The sequence below is a fragment of the Macrotis lagotis genome, chromosome 5 (assembly GCF_037893015.1).
Source record: "Macrotis lagotis isolate mMagLag1 chromosome 5, bilby.v1.9.chrom.fasta, whole genome shotgun sequence".
NCBI lineage: Eukaryota > Metazoa > Chordata > Mammalia > Peramelemorphia > Peramelidae > Macrotis > Macrotis lagotis.
Window position 1 is genome coordinate 227,874,216 of NC_133662.1, and position 14,407 is coordinate 227,888,622.

Genomic DNA, 14,407 nt, shown 5'->3' on the forward strand with positions numbered 1-14,407 from the left:
CTCTCCTTCCTCCTTCTCCCCCCCTAACCCTGCAACTCACCTCCCCAGACTGAAGAAAAACCGAGATTTTCCTGGAGAAATGGAAAGCAGCAGCAAGAGGAGGAGGAAGCATTCACACACCTTTCCCACTCCAGCGCCCTCAGCACCACAAGGGCTCTCTGTGCTAATCAATTATTGTTGGCAGAGTGGATGACCAGTTCTACCGACAAGCAGGCGGATAGAAGGAGGGACGGACCGATACAAACAGCATTTTCTTACCGTCGTAAGATTTGCAAAGACCTTCACCTTCACCTTGTCATCTAAAGCTCTCTACAACCTTATGGCAGTCATGGAGTCACCTGGGAGCGGTTCTGGGGGGAAAAGGCCTTTTGCTCGCTTCTTCTTCTTCACTTTAGTACCACCTAACTCCCCAATCTCACTGCGCGAGGGTTGTATTTTGTGAGAGAGACCCTCCTACCCCCATTCCCTCACAAAAACAAAAAAAAGTAAAAAAATACCCAGGTCCTACCGAGATTTGAACTCAGATCGCTGGATTCAAAGTCCAGAGTGCTAACCATTACACCATAGGACCTTCACCAGTAATACAGTCACTAATGATATCCTTTCTTTTGACAGGTTAGCTCTTCATGAGACTGGTTTTACCTTGACGTCAAGAACCTGTAATTTGTCAATGGCAGTGCCATTCCCCCTACCGGAATTCAAAGGAAGCCGATCCACACTATGGAACTGCCACAATGTCTTCAACAGAGTAGGGAGCAAAGGGACATTTTGTGTAAACACTACGACACAAAACCGGAACTTAATTGATAGAAACTGATCTTAACAAGCAAACTTATTAAGAGGTGACCTTTTGCTTCTATGTGAAATGTGGAGTCTATAAAGGAGCTTCGCTAATTTCCAAAAGCCCATCTAATCTGGTAGTTTCAGAATCTTTGCGACGATTTTCCCTCTAGAGGACACGGGCTTTGGTCATTCTTCATTTCATCGTCTTCTGAAAGCAAACATTTTTTCAATTTGTTACTATCTTCCCTTAGGAAATTTCCGACCTTTCTAGGTGGTAGCATTCTCCACAGAACTTTCAGTCTCAATGAATTAGAATTTGGGTTTCATAAATGAAATAAACTGGGTCAACTGGAGATAGGGATGGGGAGGAATGGTGTGTGGGTATTGGGGTTGGGACGTCTGACTGTAGATGGACGGAGAGTTGATTTTAGGTTGTCTCTTTTGTATGATTTCCTTTTGGTATCTTACTGGATGATCCTTAGATATTTTAAACAGGATTTGCCCAAACAACTTGTATCTTTCCCTAAGCCTCTCTTTTGAAATTTCCTCTTACTGTTTAGGGTACCACCATCTCCCAAGTCTTTGAGGCTCTAAACGAAGGTATCAGATTTGACTCCTCTTTTCCCCAAACCCATATTCAATCTCCTCTCTTCTCTAAGGCTACCACCACACTGGTGCAGGTCCTCAGCCCTCACATCTGAACAATTTTAACCTCTTGGTTAATCTCCTTGCCAGAAATCTAAACCCAGTTCTGTTCATCTTACATTTTTATAGAACATTGTTCTTTTATTTCAATCCACTCCATCGAACTCTCTATCATCTTTGATATCAAATGTAGAATCCTCCCTTTGGTGTTCAGACTTCTTCCCAACTTGGTCTTTGAGTTTTTTGAGAGCTGAGACTGTCTTTTTCTTGCTTTTGTTTTTTCAGTGTTTAACAAAATATTTGTACATAGTAGGAAGTTGTTAACTGATCAGATGAATGACTATTCTCCCCATCCCCATCCTTCCAGCATTGAGGGCCTTGTGATAGCTTCCTGGTATGATGCAGCCTTCATTGAATGACAGTATTGAAATTGTCACTGTCATTAGCAGGTGCAGAGTAGGATGCATGGACAGAAGACTAATACCCCTGGGTGTGAGGACTGCTGAGTTCTCTTCAGGGCTGTTTTTCACCTTTTTTGTCCACCTGAGTCACCTCTAACCTTTAGATGCAAGAATTTGTAACACGCACAGTGGTGATACCTCAGTAAGCCATTTCAGCAAATGGGCAAAACAAGGTGGAGGGTAATCTTGAGGGATATCAAAACTTTGGCGAGTTGGAGGGATGTTACCCTAAGCATGTGAAGATTTCTACTGGTGGAATGGGAAGATGAGAACAATTCTTTCCAATCAATGTTCAAAGGACAGTTGAAGTAAGGTGCTATGGAGCACTTAGAGTTTGGCTGGATAGGTTCACCCACTGAGTTATCTATCATCAGTTGTCTTGACTCTGTCTTACCACTGAACTGTGGTGATTTTGGAAGAAAGATTGAGGCCATTGACTTTGTAACATTCTGTCCCACTTAAATCCAATTCATGCAGGAAGCAAAAGACATCACCTATACCATTTTACCATTTCTATTCAAGGTGCCAAAATGCTGGGAGTTGTGGTAACAACCTTGTACATAGGCGGTTCAGGCCATAAGGTTGTCTTCTCACTGGAAGAAGCAGTGGGATTCAGCAGCCCCCTAGGTCTTTTAAAGATAGACTGCTCATCTCTTGGGGTGAGGAAGTAGAAAGAAAAGATGCCAGAAACTGTCTACTTTTCCAACCCAGCTTGATTACCGAAGGAGGGACCCTGCAGTTGAAACACCAAAAAAATGTGCAAAAACTTTATCAAAGATGATTCCACTAACCATCAGTACGTGGAAAGTGTGTACACTCATAGATTTACACTTAAAAACCTTTGTTGCAAGAGTACTCAGCAAGTATCTCATTAAAATAGCAGCCCTGAAGGACAGCAAATGATGACCAGTTTACTGAAGTCAGAATTGGATATACATTTTTCTGGAGTGACTAAAGTGAAAGGGAGCACTAAGAAGCTGGAGTAGGTTTTAGATTCAAAACTAATCCATTCAACAAATTCGTATGACTACCAATGGGCTGGTGACAATACTATTGCTACTTACAGGAAAACTCCATGTGACTATCATCTGGTGTTCCTCTGCTCCCACTATGATCTGATGAGATCAAAGAAAAAAATTTATGAAGTTCTGGAGACCCTTATAATTAGTGTTCCAAAATAAGATAAGGTTATAATTCGGAGTGACTTTATTAAGCTAGAGTAGGTTCAGACTACCAGACAGCAGAAAGTCATGGGGCAGGGATGAATATGGAAACAGCAATAGAAATGGCCATTTACTACAGAAGAATTGTGGATCTTAGGATCTTCTCATTAGGAGAAGATCATCCCTTTACCTAAACGAAACAAAACTTTCTGGCTGCACATTGGAAGCAAGATTATGAGATTGTAAGGAGAAGAGACAAAATATGTGTGGTTCATTGTGCTAGATTTATCAGAGACTCATCCTCTCCAAGATAAATAGTCACATTATGTGAAAGCACTGGCTCCAAGGCAAAACAACTACCAGAAAAATTAATGTCAAGAGATTAAAGTGCTTCTCTGAGGGTAAACAATTTGTTGCTAACTTGGGAGCAATTCCATCAAAAGGAAAGCAGAAGTAAAGTTTAGAGAGAAGCAGAAATCTTGGTTCAATAAGAAGGTATATATGAAATTCAATTTTATGCAGATAGTAATAACAATCCAAGGTGCTTTTATGATCTGATAAAGCATCTGATGCTGATTCTATTCCATCTGAGATTTACAAGGTGGGGGGCTCCATTGCTCAAATAGAGACATTGAAATTTTCCAGATTGTGTATCATGAAGACATAATCCCCCAGGAATTAAAGAATGACTTCATTATTCATGTCTATAAAGGCAAAGGAAATGGTTTGTCCTGTGACAATCACAGGATGTTTTTCTCTTAGACAATGCTGCCAAGATTCTTGCCAGAATCCTCCTTAATAGGCTGATCCTACAATCAATGTAGTTTCTTGAAGTTGAGGTGCAACAAAGTACTGTTCATTCTCTGCTGCTTGTGCTAATTTTGCCTGACAATTAGCACCAAAAAAAAAGTAGGTGCTCCATTAGCACCCCATCATCCATATGTGGAACTATAGGTTACAGCAAATGAAGAACTTTTGAATACTATGGATAAATTCACTACCCTTGCCAGTGTCTTTTCCAAGGAGGTACACACTGATAACAAGGTTGAGACACACATTACCAGAGGTAGTTCCGAAAGAAAGTGTGTGAGAGAAGAGATATTAGAAAGACTACCAAGGTCTAGAGAGCTGTTGTGATGACCTCCTTGCTGTAAAAACTGGACAGACTACCAGCACCAGGCTGGAAAAGTGAATCATTTCCATTTAAATCGACTTAAAAAGATCCTGAAGATCACCTAATAGGGTAAGATATTAAACAATGAGGTCCTTTCTCAAGCTAAACTGCCGGGTATTCAAAGGTTACTACAGAGAGCCCAACTATGATGGCTGGCCACGTTGTTTGAATGCCAAATGTATGCTTGCCAAAAGGACTGTTTTACAGGGAACTCTCACAGGGCCATCAGAAGAAGTGATAGAGGAACACCTTGATGGTCTCCCTTAAGAACTTTGGAATTGAATGGTCAGCATGGGAGACACTGGCACAGGACTGCCCAGTGTGACGTGGCCCTCATTAGAGAGGGTGCATGTCAGACTGGAAATAGCGCAAAGGACTGTGAATTGTGTAAATTTAGAGTAAAACACCCCAAGTGTTCACGTGGACTATTTGTGGCCCACTTGTGGTAGAACATTCTGAACATTCTTATTGATCTGATCAGCCACAGTCGGACACACTCTCTAGCTTGTCTCAAATAATTATGTCTTTTATAATGTAACAAGAGGATTAACTAGCCATTCACAGGTTTCCACCTCTGGGCTCTTATAGCTTAAACCAGACTGGGCGCTTGAAGAACTGACCTATCAAAGAAAGGCGGTCAATAGTAAGTTTGTAGACAGCCAGGGTCCTATGGTGTAATGGTTAGCACTCTGGACTTTGAATCCAGCGATCTGAGTTCAAATCTCGGTAGGACCTGACTTTTTTATTTTTGTGGGGGTAACAGGATCTCCATTTCCCAAAATATAAGCTTCGCGCAGTGGGACTGGGAAATTATATGGAATTAAAGAGGAGGAGAAGTAACGAACGAAAGTCTTTATTCCCCCGCACCCCCCGAACCCAGATGACTCCATGGGTCTGCCATAAGGTTGTAGTGAGCATTAGATGAAATAAGGGGAAGGTCTTTGAAAATCTCAAGAAAATGCCATTTGTGTCTGTCCATCTACCCTTCCGTCTGTCCGCTTTTCTGTCTGACTGTCCGGCCTGTCTGCCAACAGCAAGCAATAACACAGAGCGCCGTTTGAGCGGCCCGAGTGGGGAAGGGTGTGGGAATGTCTCCTGCTGCTGCCTTTCCTTTCTCTCCAGGAAAATCTCGGTTTTTCTTCAGTCTGGGGAGGTGAGTTGCAGGGTTAGGGGGGGAGAAGGAGGAAGGAGAGGGGTTGAAGAGAGAGGAAGGGAAGGGGGGCTACAAGAAGGTGCGCCCGCCTGTAGTGCCGGTGGTGAAAGCAGCTGGGTTGGTGTACCGATCCTTGTGTGAGAAGAGGGCCAGGTGGGCCATTTGGTCTCTGACATTTCCTGGAGAGCGAAACCCTCCCTGGCTGGCGGCCTCTAGGGAAGGGGACGGGCCAGGAGAGGAAAGGAGGGAGGGAAAGAGGGAGGCTGGTAGTTTAGGGGCGCGCTCTCGGTCCAACTTTGTACTGGGAAACCTGTTCCCGGGAAGGAGGGAGGGTGAGAAGCAGTGACTAACCAATGGCCATGGCGGATTTCGGTAGCGTCGGATAAAAGTGGGACGAGGAGGAGCTTTGTGCCGGTTCCATGGTGTAATGGTTAGCACTCTGGACTCTGAATCCAGCGATCCGAGTTCAAATCTCGGTGGGACCTGCCTGCGCACTTCACTTTTCTTGGCGCCTCTAAACGTTTTGCGCTTCCACCGGGTTCGCCAATCCCTTGTCTTTATATGCCTGAGAATAACTCTCCTCCTCCCTCCTTCCCTTCCTCCTTTCCCTTCCCCCACCCTTTGGTGGCTTTCTGTCCCTCGCGGTCCTCCTCCTCCTCCTCCCGGCCCCCCAGGTGTGAACCCCAGCCCCTCCCGGTGCAGCCGGACTTGCGGCAACCCTGGGCCCCAGAAGCGTGAATGGGCGTTTGGATGCTGCTGCCGCTCAGGAGCGTTTGCTCCTCTTTCCTTTGCCGTGCCAGGGAGCGGGGCAGGCTGTCGGAGCGTGCGGGGCCGAGTGTTGGGCCAGGCCAGCTGCGGGGCCTTGAACATGCGGGCATTGGAAGAGACCTTTGCAGCCACTGGTGCGTGGCGGTGCGGGGCTGCGTCTATTCTGTGTGTACGTGTGTGCAGGGGAGTCGTGAGCGGGACGAGGTGGCCGAGTGGTTAAGGCGATGGACTGCTAATCCATTGTGCTCTGCACGCGTGGGTTCGAATCCCATCCTCGTCGGTTCCTCTTGCTAGTGAGGATCTTCCCGGCTTTTAGATTCCCCTTCCTCATGTGGGCCAATCTCTCCAGCCTCCTCTTTCTCCCTCCACCTGCAGAAGGAGCTTCTTGAACCTTGATGACGTCTCTAGAGTTCCTAGAACCCCTCTCAGCCTGAAAGGGCTGTGCTTTTTCTATTGGGGTTCTGCTCCCAAATTTCAAGCTAGCATCCCTCCCCGCCATGCCCCACCCCGTGCCCTTCTGAGCTCAAATTCTCCAGCCACAGAGGCCCAGGAAAAACGCCTGGCTCAGCCTCCTCCTCCGTGGTGTCCCGGGTCCCCAGCATGATTCCGGACACCGGAGGAGTTCGGAAACCCAGAGGTACCCTCTTCCCTCCCTTCCCCTCCCCCACCCCGCCATTCTGGGCACTTTCCACTTCCCACCCCTGCCAAGTGTCCACAAATCCTGGGCACCACACTTATGAAGCCGGGGCGGGGGGGGGTGCTAGGCGCTTCGAGGTCCGAAGTCTCCGTAAGGTGCGTTTCCTGGCCTCGGGGACTGCCTCCCCATTTGGGCCTCCCTGCACCCCAGCCTGGCCTCCCTGTACCCCAGCCTGGCCTCCCTGCACCCCAGCCGGGTCTCCCTGCACCCCACCCGGGCCTCCCTGCCCCCCAGCCGGGCCTCTCTGCACCCCAGCCAGTCCTTTTTCTTCTCTGTGTCCGCCCTTGGGCTGGACCTGAGCTGTTGGTCCACCACGAAATGCTCTCGCCTGGTCGAAGTCAATTCTCTGGTTGGAGTTTAGTCCGAGACCTCTGCACACCGCGGCCCCGCCCCGCACTCCCTCCCACCCCGCGGTCCTTCACCCCAGCGTCTCCTTCCTTAGGGTTCCCTCCGCCATCGCTCCCCCCACCCCCGGCTCAACACCCCGAGGCCCATAGTCGGCCGCGCGTGAAATACTAAAATGTTAAAAGTGTCCGAAGGGACTGGGGCATCCTTCCCTTCCACCACATTTCTGCTGTCCGCTTTGGGAGAGGAGGAAGGAAGCGGAGCCCGGGAGAGGCGTGGTTGGTGTGGTCGCCCTCCCGTCTGGTCTGAGGCGGTTGTCCAGCTGAGGCCGGGCTGGGTGGGCCAGTGGTGGCATCTCTGGAAATGCCGAAGGGCGAAATGGGAAGTGAAAGAAGGGCGCGGCCGTGGGTGTGAGCTAGTCTCAGGTGGAAACTGGCGTTGTTGGAGAGCCTCTGTGGTGGTGGGGTGAACTTCCCTGGAGGTGTCAGCGTGGTGGAAAAGGTGGGCTACAGGGGCGGGGCGTGGGCTGTGGGCTTTTGGGAGAGGCAGCATGTGGGGTAATCTTAAGAGGGTGAGGAGGGGTGAAGCAGGGTGGCTCCAGAATGGAGAGGCGTCTGGGGCCTTTCTAGAAGAGGTGAAGAGAGCGAGGTGAGCCAGGTAGTCGTATGCGAGTGAGACAGGTAGTCGTGGCCGAGTGGTTAAGGCGATGGACTAGAAATCCATTGGGGTTTCCCCGCGTAGGTTCGAATCCTACCGACTACGAATTGCTGTTCTCTTTTCTAGAGGTCATACTTGCACCTCCTGACCCAGGTAGTTACCTACCCTGGACATGCATCCTTACCCCCTTCTGCATGTATTTGAAGACACCCCCCCCCTTGCCTTTTGCATATCTACAAAGACTATGCACTCCCCAAACCCAGGGCTAGAATGTGGTATTATTCCCCATGCCAGAAGCCTGGCACAGGATCCCCTGTTGTCTCTTTTCCCGGATGAAGGAATGGAAACAAACTGGAGAGAAGGAAAGACCTATAATCCACTTCTCCAGAAGACCCAGAGGGAGGTGGCAAGACCAGCCTTTGGATGGGGCACCTTCTCCAAGCGGCCATAAACGCTATGGGCGATTTGCCATAGAACGAGTGTCCCCCGCAGGACTGAAGAGGTCAGGTCCCACTTCCCCGATAGACATGGATCGACTGCCTTTCCGGGTCTTCTTCATGAAGATCCTTCAGGTCCCAGCTTTAGGTTGCAAGTATTTGTACATCTTAATGTGCAATAAAATGAGGCGACGCGGGGCACCAGAAAAGGAGCCTGTGCTTCCATCCTTCCTGTGTCTTCGGGATAAAAACTTCCATCTTTTTTGCTCCGGGACCCCCTGCCCCCCCCCCCCAGTCTGCAAGTGGCTCCGGGGACATTCCCAAGTTTTCTGGGCGCTTCCTTCTCCTCTAATAATTCAAGGCAATACTTCTTACTCACCTAGATGCTCCTCAGTGGATTACTCTGTGGGACACACAGAAGGGAGGCATTACATTGAAAACACCGTGAGAAAAGCAGCTGCACACCTATCAGCCAACCTCTGGGCTTGCTTCTCCAATTCTTTCATTGTGCTTCTTCCCAGTTCTCTAAATCTTCCTCATAGATGGGGCATGGCAGTAATTCCAGGAAAACCTGGGGTGATGTTTTGACGTCTCCCTGCTGTTTCCATCCCTAAGGAGGACACCAAAGTCAGCAAAGTCACACTTTGTGTAAACGGTTTTTCTGTCCAAAGTCTCCTCAACCTAGATTGACTGTTACTTGGCCTCTTCAATATATTCCAAGAAGTTGTCGAGGTATTAGACCCACTTTAGGATCTCACTGTGGCAATGGTGGGAGAAAGAGACGGTAAAGATCTCTCTCTCCATTTCCTCTTTGGTACAGTCAGAAGAAAAGAAAATGAGACTTGACCCCGACGTGATTTGAACACGCAACCTTCTGATCTGGAGTCAGACGCGCTACCGTTGCGCCACGAGGTCCCTGTGGAGGGTTTCTACTTTTCCTCTTAAGGATTTCCATGACAAAAAATGTATTTCTTCTATTCCCCCCCCCAGTCTTTTTAATTTGCCCCTCTGCCTGCTCATGCGTCCCATCGCTAAGTATGTAATAAGAACCTATTTTTCTCCAGGCTTTGAGTTCGACGTTGAGATTTTCAGGACACAAGTGCTCTGCCCCCGTCTTCCAGGAGCTTACAGCCAGGAGAGTACACTCGCCTTGCCCTCTGTGTGTCTACAGGGTTACTTATTCATTCCAGTCCTTTCAACAAACGTTTAACAGTCGCCTGCTCAGCCTGTGCCAGACTCTGCTCAAGGCAAAAAGGAGGAAACAAACAGGACACCGCGGTCAGGAGGTGGGCTCCAGACTCCGGGCTGAGGGCACAACCTTCACAGCTGGGTCTCCTTAGCTCAGTGCCACAGCTGCAGCTCCCTGGCTAGCCTACCCCGTGGGCTCTCCCTGCCCTCAGCCCGGAGTCTGGAGCTATCCTTTACTTCAGCATCAGTTCCCCTTCTCCAGGGCACTCTGCTCACCGACCAAAGTCACCCAAGTTCTGGAGCTCGACACGGTGATCTCCTGCCTCCATCCTCATTTCGCCTTCTCTGGCTCTCCCTTTTCTCCCAAGCTATGCTCAGGGCCCTTTGGCTCCCTGCATCTCTCCTCCCCTCGGGAAGAATGCTGCTAACTTGCAGACAAGAACCAACCAGTCCCTCTTGTCTTCCTATCCCGGATCTCCGAGCAAAGCTTAGGCTCTCAAGAGAACTTTGAGGGAGTAAAAGTGTTGACTTGGTAATGACTTAAACATTTCTCTTCTGTATGGTTGAACTGGACTCATTCAAGGTCTTCTGTTCCTTGTGATGAACATAAGAGGTCAAAGGAAAGACTGAGGGCGGCGGATTGAGGGTTCCGAGGGGAGTGGTTTGAAAGGGAGCAAGAAGGTGATGAGAGAATCGTTACATTTTGGCTAATTGAAATGCTTAACGGTAAGGACGGGACAAAAGAGAGAAACCAAAAGGCTTTCTTCCTTGAGTGGGAACAAACTTTATACCAATCTCACCACAAAGACTTCACTTAGTTTTAATCTCTCTCTCTCTCTCTCTCTCTCTCTCTCTCTCTCTCTCTCTCTCTCTCTCCTCTCTCTCACCTTTGGCATGCTAGGGAAACCTAGAGATACTTTTTCAAGGTATTGTTTCTAAATGCATAAAATTGAATATATAGTATTACCAAGGAGAGAAACTCAATCGAAATATTTTCCTCAAAATATGCGGGTTTTTTAAAGTTCACGGGATCACGCCTTGGATTTTGATTCAATAAATATTCCTACAATTTCATAACTGAAATGAAGCTTGGTGGTCGTTAGTTTTTACAGATGAGAAAAGAGAAAGTTCCGCCAAGTAGGGTCCCTTGAAAAGTATATAAAAAAACATCTCAACGAAAGCAATTTGAACAAAAGTAGCAATGTTTTGAGAATAGATGATGCTGAGCTACCTTTTCTTCTCGCCTCCTTCTATGATATCTTGACGTAGGTTTCCCCTGTAGCTCCTTTCAGAGAGCTATCCTTTGCAATAAAGGATTTTCAAAAAGACAGAAAAGAAAAACATATTTAAACAAGGAACAAATAAAAAAATGAAAATAGGAAATAAAATGAAGAAGTGGGAAAGTTCTGAAATTCGGTCGACAAATCGGGAGAAAACCAATATGAATTTATAAATTCAATGTTCCACATCGGACCCGATAGTTATAAGAAGCAGTGTGAAAGTATTCTTTTGATATTCCCCACCTTCTTAGGAGTTATATGATCTTCCTAATGACTTTAAAGGGAAAGTGTCCGTGGTGCTGAAACAAATTGAGTGAGGAAAGTGAAGAAAAGAAGACTTTTGTCTGAAAAGTCTTAGGTTTTGGCGGAAGCTTCCAGTTTTATTGGAACTTGTAGAGGGGTGAGGAGAGCAGTGTCATAAACTACACTTGGAGTTGAAGTTGCACTTGAGGGACTCGGTTTCAAAGACTTGCTTACCATAGAGTTGTGAATGATGCTCAATCTCAACTGAAACCTAGTCATGAGTCAAAGAACAAGAAATTGTAATGGAAAGCTTCATAATCCTATTTTAGGTTAAGTATTAAGAGCCAGACCCATGTGAGCAGAGTGGCGCAGCGGAAGCGTGCTGGGCCCATAACCCAGAGGTCGATGGATCGAAACCATCCTCTGCTAACTTTTTTTTCAAGTATCTAGCTATCACAGTCAGGAAAACAGTTCAAATCTTCATTTTTGACAGTGCACTTGGGCATGACGTTGAACTACTCTCAGTTTTAGCTTCTTTATCTATGAAACTAAGGAATTCGTTTCCATGATCTCGAAAGTCACTACTGGTGTTAAATCTATGATCATATCTATGGTCTGGAGGTTTCTTTGACCACTCAGTTCAGTGTTACCGCCCCAGGCTCAAACTTTCCCTCCTTGAAATCCTTAATGTTAGCTCTCTAGTGCTACCAGAGCTGAACTTTCAGTTTGATTTGACAAGAGGACCCTAGGAAAAGTTTCACCATCTGCCCCTCTCAGAAATCCGATTCCTTAAGTCTCCATTCTGATTATCAAGAGTTATATAATACTTTTGGACAAGAGACACCAACGAGACTGAACAAGATCTCTAGGCTTCGCTCCTTATGGCTACTTGGAAAAAGACTATTCATTTCTAACAATCTTCGAGTCTCTGAAACTCAGTCTTTTCAACTTCTCTCATTGCTGAAAGGGGGGGTTAGAGGTCATTTTGTCCAGTGGCCCGTTTTTATGGTTGGTCAAACTGAAACCAAGCTAGAACCTCGAGTCAGGAAAACTCATGTTCTGATGATGATGATGTTTGGCCTTCATTCTCAAAGATCATGACACCAGGGTCATATAGATAAATTGAATTTGAGTGAGGGGGTTCTGTGCTAAGTCACCAGACTCACTTTCTTTTCTGGAGCTGTCTAGGTCCAGGAGCCAAATATGGATCAAAAGGACTGGAGATGACTCTGGATGCAAGACAGTCAGGTTAAATGACTTGCCCAAGGTCATAGAGCTGAACTCAGATCCTCCTGACCCCAGGGCTGATGCTCTATCCATTATACTGGCAATTACTGTCTCCTGGGCAAGTTGGATTAGGGTGAATTTCCCTCTCCAGTTCATTTTACAGATGAGAAAATGAGGTAAATAGGGTTAACTAAGAAATTTGACTGAGACCAGATTTAAATTCAGGAAGATGAGTCTTCCTGATTCTTAGCCCATTGCTCTTTCCATTTCATCACCTAGTTACCCCTGGAATCAAATTACGATTTAGCTAAGGGGGAGAGGGGAAAATAGGAGGGTTAATATTTTCTGTGACTACTAAAAAGTGAAGTGAAAGGAATTCTGTGTCTTTTGGGTTTTCTATAATTAGGTCTCTCACTTTGACATCCAACTGAAAATACTTTCTTATTTTATTTACTTATTTTTTTTATCTAAGGCAATGGGGTTAAGTGACTTGCTCAAGGTCACACAGCTAGACAATTATAATGTATCTGAGGACACATTCGAACTCAAGTCCTACTGACTCCAGGGTCAGTGCTCTATCCACTACACCACCTAGCTGCCCCTGAAAACACTTTTTTTGTAAGAAAAAAATTTATTTGAGTTTTACAATTTTCCCCCTAATCTTGCTTCCCTCCCCCCCCCCCCCAAGGCAGTCTGTTAGTCTTTACATTGTTTCCATGGTATACACTTATCTAAGTTGAATGTGATTAGAGAGAAATCAGGTCCTTAAGGAAGAAAAAGAAAGTATAAGAGATAGCAAAATTATATAATAAGATAATGCTTTCCCCCCCTAAATTAAAGGTCTTTGGTCTTTGTTTAAACTCCACAGTTCTTTCTCTGGATACAGATGATATTCTCCATTGCATATAGCCCCAAATTCCCTGATTGTTGCACTGATGGAATGAGCAAGTCCATCAAGGTTGATCATCACCCCCATGTTATTGTTAGGGTGTACAATGCTCATCTTGATTAGCATCAGTTCATGCAAACCCTTCCAGGCTTTCCTTAGTCTTCTCATAGGATAATAGCATTCTATGACATACATATACCACAGTTTGTTAAAAGTCATTCCCCAATTGAAGGACATTTAATTAATTTTCAATTCTTTGCCACTACAAACAGGGCTGCTATGCATATTTTTGTACAAGTGATGTTTTTACCCTTCTGAAAACACTTTCTTGAAAGGAAACAAGGATTTTTAAATACATGAATTCTTTATTCAATCCTCATCTGTAGCATCTGACACTCGATTAACCAAGGGAAGAAGGAATGAATATCTGAGAACAGTGAGCAATGAAGTCCTTTACTAGGTCTTCATCTATGCCAGGTCTATTAAGAGCTCAAAGATTTTTTTTGTTAATCTTCTCATTTTTTTTCTCTCCATATACTTCCATTTGGTGAGGTCATCAATTCCCATGGCTTCAATTTCCTTTTCTATGTAGATCATTCCCTGATCTTCATATACAGTCCCATTCTCTGCTAAACTGAAGTCATGTGCCCTTAGCTGCCTTTTAATCATCTTGGAACTATCTCAAAGGCATCTCATAATCTTTACACTCCAAACAGAACTCCTCAACTTTCTCCCCAAATCCTAGTCAACTTTTCTATCAAGAGCAGTTAGATGTACTATATATTGAGCCAGGAACTTGGGAGTTATGAAAATCTATTTTTTAAGCTTGTCATCTCTACCTTCATGCTATCTCCTATATACATCCCCTTCCCTTTACTCATGCAGCCTCATGTCCAAAGTTCTAACTCTTTTCCCCCTTTCACTGGTATATAGACAAAAGTCTTCTAATTCTTCCTTCCCCCAGCCTCAAATCCCAAATCCCATCAAGCTGCTATCCATCCTTTACTTGGCTGCCAAAGTGGTTTTTCTAAAGTATGCAGGTCATTGAGTCCAGTGAATATCTATTACCTCTAGAATGAAAGATAACATCCTCTAGTTTGCATTTAGAGCTTGTAACCTCATAAACTGGCCTCTTCTTTCCTTTCCTTATTCCCTTCCATAAACTCTAGGATCCAGTCCCAGTGGTGTATTTGTAGTTCCTGAAATAGCACACACTATCTCCCATTTTTGAATCCTTGTACTGCTTCTCCCTTATACCCTATACCTCTAATTTTTGGGGGGTTCTTCCTAGTCTCAT

The 14,407-nt window shown here is 45.7% G+C and overlaps 7 non-coding genes across 7 annotated transcripts; 5 read left to right on the forward strand and 2 right to left on the reverse strand.

The window, feature by feature from the left end:
• Nucleotides 1-499: 499 nt before the first annotated feature.
• TRNAQ-UUG (transfer RNA glutamine (anticodon UUG)) lies at nucleotides 500-571 on the reverse strand. The gene has a single exon. It is a non-coding gene; the product is annotated as a tRNA-Gln (tRNA).
• A 4,318-nt stretch (nucleotides 572-4,889) lies between these two features.
• TRNAQ-UUG (transfer RNA glutamine (anticodon UUG)) lies at nucleotides 4,890-4,961 on the forward strand. Its single transcript has one exon. It is a non-coding gene; the product is annotated as a tRNA-Gln (tRNA).
• Nucleotides 4,962-5,792: 831 nt separating this feature from the next.
• TRNAQ-CUG (transfer RNA glutamine (anticodon CUG)) lies at nucleotides 5,793-5,864 on the forward strand. Its single transcript has one exon. It is a non-coding gene; the product is annotated as a tRNA-Gln (tRNA).
• Nucleotides 5,865-6,345: 481 nt separating this feature from the next.
• Nucleotides 6,346-6,427, forward strand: TRNAS-GCU (transfer RNA serine (anticodon GCU)). Its single transcript has one exon. It is a non-coding gene; the product is annotated as a tRNA-Ser (tRNA).
• A 1,442-nt stretch (nucleotides 6,428-7,869) lies between these two features.
• Nucleotides 7,870-7,951, forward strand: TRNAS-AGA (transfer RNA serine (anticodon AGA)). The gene has a single exon. It is a non-coding gene; the product is annotated as a tRNA-Ser (tRNA).
• A 1,175-nt stretch (nucleotides 7,952-9,126) lies between these two features.
• Nucleotides 9,127-9,198, reverse strand: TRNAW-CCA (transfer RNA tryptophan (anticodon CCA)). Its single transcript has one exon. It is a non-coding gene; the product is annotated as a tRNA-Trp (tRNA).
• A 2,153-nt stretch (nucleotides 9,199-11,351) lies between these two features.
• TRNAM-CAU (transfer RNA methionine (anticodon CAU)) lies at nucleotides 11,352-11,423 on the forward strand. The gene has a single exon. It is a non-coding gene; the product is annotated as a tRNA-Met (tRNA).
• Nucleotides 11,424-14,407: the final 2,984 nt, after the last annotated feature.